Source organism: Macrobrachium nipponense, chromosome 35 (genome assembly GCF_015104395.2).
Source record: "Macrobrachium nipponense isolate FS-2020 chromosome 35, ASM1510439v2, whole genome shotgun sequence".
Taxonomy (NCBI): Eukaryota; Metazoa; Arthropoda; class Malacostraca; order Decapoda; family Palaemonidae; genus Macrobrachium; species Macrobrachium nipponense.
The window spans coordinates 53606741-53611740 of NC_061096.1; positions in this window are offsets into that span (position 1 = coordinate 53606741).

Consider the following 5000-nt stretch of genomic DNA (forward strand, 5'->3'; position numbering starts at 1 on the left):
CGGATAGGGTGATACGTGCAAACAGACCAGACGTGACGTTGATTGACAAAGTCAAGAAGAAAGTATCACTCATTGATGTCGCAATATCATGGGACACCAGAGTTGAAGAGAAAGAGAGGGAAAAAATGGATAAGTATCAAGATCTGAAAATAGAAATAAGAAGGATATGGGATATGCCAGTGGAAATCGTACCCATAATCATAGGAGCACTAGGCACGATCCCAAGATCCCTGAAAAGGAATCTAGAAAAACTAGACGCTGAAGTAGCTCCAGGACTCATGCAGAAGAGTGTGAATCCTAGAAACGGCACACATAGTAAGAAAAGTGATGGACTCCTAAGGAGGCAGGATGCAACCCGGAACCCCACACTATAAATACCACCCAGTCGAACTGGAGGACTGTGATAGAGCAAAAAAAAAAAAGAAAAAAAAAAAAAAAAAAAAAAAAAACCCCAAAAAAAAATAAAATAATAATAATAATAATAATAATAATAATCATTTGAGCGCAAGCAAAACTAGAGTCCTTTCTTGCCCACCACGTCATTCATGTTACCATGAAATCAACGGTAAATATTAAATCATTTTTACTACGGAGAAATTAAATCCCGAGAAACCCATCCCTTCTCCCTTTCACCGAAATCGTCTCAGCGTATTCCTTGAAGGTCCTTCCCTATCTGGGAATCCTCCCAAAAGCCCAGCTGGTGAACAAAATCAAATTTCCCGCTCACACTCTTTCCAGTTACCGCAGGTCACTTCAAAGGCCCGTGCCTGACACGCCCTGGCGGACAATACTTGCCATTCTCGGTGTCCACTTGCTTCGTGTCCGTGCGACATTTGTTTTTGTCTTTTAGTCTAGCATTTGTTGAGCTTCTGTCTTATTTTGCAGATCTTCAGATGTTGTGTGTTTTTCCTTTTATTTTATTTAATAATTTTTTTTCCCTTTAGAATTGAAGAGGCAAGCCAGACCAACTCAGTGCTAAAGCAAGACAACAGAGAGAGAGAGAGAGAGAGAGAGAGAGAGAGAGAGAGAGAGAGAGAGAGAGGGGGGGGGGGGGCGATTATGTAATTGTGTTTACAAATTTAAAGTATACGGAAATGATTAGTTACGTGCTAGTCCTAGGCCCAGATAAATAGGGAGGGTTGGCGTTAGGAAGGAAATTAGCCCATAAAAATTTGTCAAAACCAATTAGAGCAGAGCCAGTCAAGATAGAAGCAGCTGGAGGGAAGGCCCAATAAAAAGAAGAAGAGGAAGAAAAAGAAGGAGAAGAAGACGAAGGCGTAATCCGACCTCCAGCTTACTCGGGACGCATGCAAAGTTTTCCCATCACACAGAAGTTGCAAACATTACATTCCAAATTTATAACATTAATTAAAGCGTGCTAAAATCTATGGTCAAATAGAGCCTTGTTTCACCAACGAAAATCAAAATAAAGCCTCTATATTTTATTAGAAATAATTTATCTGTGCTATTTAACAAGCACATTATTTATTTTTTAAATGTTCATTCTAATAAATAAATCATATATATCCTATCCTAGAATCCTGTATCTTTAACTCAACACGAAACACCTTTTTCAGACCTTTTTAGGCTCTTCCATAGACCTTTCCTAACAACAACAAAGTAGTTTGTGTGCTTAGTTCTCAAGTAAGCGAAGAGAAGAAGAAGAAGAAGAAGCATAGATAATTGGAAATTTTAATGAATGTCAGCAGCTTTCGTTCTACAGTGAAACGGTCAAGGTAACGAAGAGAAGAACTACCAATTTTCTGCCATGGCAAAGTCGTTGAGTCTCTATAACCTCTTCCGCTCTCGTCTCTGCTGGAAATGAAGAAGTGGTTCCATCCAGTTGGGTCAGGTTGGTAGAGATCCAGCCTTTTTCAGAAATTGATGGATGATTCTACCTTTTCACCTCTCTCTCTCTCCTCACTGTGTGTTCCTTTGATTGTGGGTGTGAATTTGGTACTTCAAAGTCTCACTATTCATACAGAACTAACCTCTTTGTTTTGCTATCCATGACTGTGGACTTCATCCCCTCCTCTCTCTCTCTCTCTCTCTCTCAAGAATAATTAATCATCTGATTTAGATTTTTTTCACACAAGATTATTAATAAACATTTGAGACTTTCGATTTTCTATTAAAAAAAAGAATGAAACAACATTCGGCCTCGAATCATAAAATTTTACCAAAACTTATTTAAAAAAAATTATCACATATGTCTGGTTTTGCAGAAAGGAAGGTTTTATTTTATTTCTTATTTATTAAAAGGTCACGCACACTCATGTCTTTCAAAAACCATATATTTCTAACATAAATAGATAAAATTAAAGTTGTTGTGCTCTTTCTTTCTTTGAAGCCTCTGGAAAATCGAAATTTAATTTTGAAAATTACAAAAACAATTCAAACCCCCTTGCATTTAGCAAACTGCTCTTGATGCGAAGCTCTTGACTGAAGGAACGGGATTTGAGATCTATCCTTTTACTAACTTATTATCTAAACATCAGAACAAATAAATAAATCATAAATTTCAAATCCTAAAATTCCTGTATCTTTAACTCAGTACGAAACACCTTTTTCGGACCATTTTAGGTTCTTCCATAGGTCTTTCCTACACCCCCTCCCAACAACAACAGCAACAAAGTAGTTTGTAGGCTTACTCCCCGAGTAAGCGAAAACGTGATTGTAAAGTTTTGAAAACACGTATCCGTTAATTCCACCATATTGATGATTCGATAGTTCCCTTTTACTTTGACATTTTATCAAACAACTTCGTCATATGTGAATCGTGAGGACAGTTTTACATAAAATTGCATTCCTTATCAAAGCGTATCATTAATACTTTCAACACCTGCGTAAGTTGTAGTATCCGACACATTTATTAAATTATTAAAGTTTCGTGCAGCGCTTCTCTAGTTTTGCTTCTAATTATCCTTTAACCTTTTTGGAACAAAAGCTATTTCATTTCTGGCTTTACCTCATCATTCGACCGTTCATCAATATGGTGGAATTAATGGATGCGTGTTTTCAAAACTTTACAATCACGTTTTCCCTTACTCGGGGAGTAATCCTACAAACTAATTTGTTGTTGTTGTTTTTGTGAGGGGCTGTAGGAAAGCCCTATGGAAGAACCTATAATGGCCTGAAAAAGATGTTTCGCATTGAGTTAAAGATACAGGAATTTTAGGATATGAAATTAATGATTTATTATTAGAATGAAATTGTAAAAAATAAATAATGTGCATGTTAAATGTTACAGCAAAATTATTTCAAAAAAAATATAGCGTATTTATTTTAATTTTCGTCGGTGAAACAAGGCTCTATTTGACCGTATATTTTAGCACGTTTTAATTTATTTGGTGTACTGAATTTAGGCTATGTGTCTGTTCGATTATTTTGTGTTTCCCCTTACAACTGAAAATATATAAGATTGTTTTTAATTTCTTGTTCTTTTTATTTGATCCTTGTTGTTAGTATAAGTATTACTAAGTATGAGTATTAATTACGAAGACCACTTCCCGTTCAGTTAGGAATATAATGTTTAGAACTTAAGCATGAGAGGAAAATCTTGCACGCATCCCGAGTAAGCTGGAGGTCGCATCACGCCTTGTTGAAATAGGAATGTCTAGTTTGCTTAATGAAATAATTCTTGTTTTGTTTCATTCTCTCACTAATATAACTGATACCACATGTGGACGGATTCTACTCTTTTCACTTCATTTTCCATTGGTTTTATTCTTCGTTTAACAGCAAGTTTCCTGGTTCCACAACGATTTGATTACAATCGGGCTCATCAGTCAATATATTTTTCTCCTTAATAAATACCTGACCTGCAGTTATTTGGGTTTCGACCTGAAAACAGACCTTTTTATTTCGTTTAACTTGTCTGTGATACTTATAGAAATCTGGAAGTATACATGAAAAAAAAAAAAACTAGATGAAAAATCAGATAACTGTCGATTAGGATTTTGTATATCGCGCTGAATTCTGAAAGAGCTAACTGACGCACATGAATCTTGGTTCGTCGAGAAAAAAAATGCAGGTGTTACATTCATATTTCATCAGTTTCATCCTTTTACAATCTTCTTCCTCCTTAAGTGTTATAATAAGATATCAGGTCTTTATCACTTGGCAAAACCATCGTACGCTTTGTGTAGGATGTACAGACCAAAGTTCCTCATGTGTGTAGTTCCCCAATTTTAATTTCGTTTGTTCCATTGGCACGACCCACAACGAAATCCTACTCTCTACGGTAACTGCTGATACTTCCTCTCTATTTTCATGACTTGCCATGCAAATTGGACTTCAAATAATCACCATTTTTGTTTTCCATAAACCTTCTTATTCTCTCATCCCAGCACTCACTTCTTTCATTCATTCAACCTTCTCTCTTATGCCTTGAGAACCCTTACTGTGCTGTGGCTACATCATGGAATTATACAAGATCCTGTCCTCTTTACACTTCAGTATTTTCTCCACTAAGTCATTATTCATCCTTTTCCCTCTCACATATTATTCTTACCCCTTCCTCACAAATTTAAACTTTATCTACGAGTATCTTCATCTTTTGAAATGGGTTAAAGCAGGTATATATTCAGGAACTCGTTTCCTCACCATTACATCTCTCGACTTGCTCCTCCATCTACTCTGTACTGACACAATTTTAGGAACTCGTGTCGTCACCTGTGTTTTTTTTTCTACCAAGCTCCTTTCCAAATACAATTTCTATGATACTCAATTCTCATTTACTCCAAGAACTCCCTAACTTCCCATAATGCTGTTTCTTTCCCTGTCGCCTACTTTTACATGTAAATCAGCTGCACAACCACCATTTCCTGTTCTCCAAACGCAGAAGATAAAAGATTCAGACTCTCATGTCAAATTCTCTTTCACTCACACTTTGTCCATTCCTGGACTATATACCTACTTCTCTATCACATTTTCTACCACAACACCCAATCTTCAAATTTACATTCTTGTCCACTTTCACTCCTATGTTTAACAGATAC